Below are 306 nucleotides of genomic sequence, written 5' to 3'. Positions count from 1 at the left end.
TAGTTGATATTGCATTTGTGAGTTTAGAAAGGACAGAATTCTATGCTTTAGGATTGAGTGGCATTTCTTGATATATTTCTCATCATTTCATCTCACATTTTCATGCATTCTTTGATGCTTTTGTGAAGTTTTTGCATTCTGAAAATTCTGTTTTTCAACTAATACATTGTCATATTGCATGAGATTTGTGTTAGGTGTTTAGAGTAAAGTCTTATTTGTTAAATATGAGCTTTGTAATTGCTTGAGTTTACTCTATAGTTTTGTTGTGAAAAATCGTTGTAACATTGGGAATCTCGAGGTGTCGTA

Source organism: Lupinus angustifolius, unplaced genomic scaffold (genome assembly GCF_001865875.1).
Source record: "Lupinus angustifolius cultivar Tanjil unplaced genomic scaffold, LupAngTanjil_v1.0 Scaffold_546, whole genome shotgun sequence".
NCBI classification, from domain to species: domain Eukaryota; kingdom Viridiplantae; phylum Streptophyta; class Magnoliopsida; order Fabales; family Fabaceae; genus Lupinus; species Lupinus angustifolius.
Note: the sequence above shows the minus strand (reverse complement) of the source record.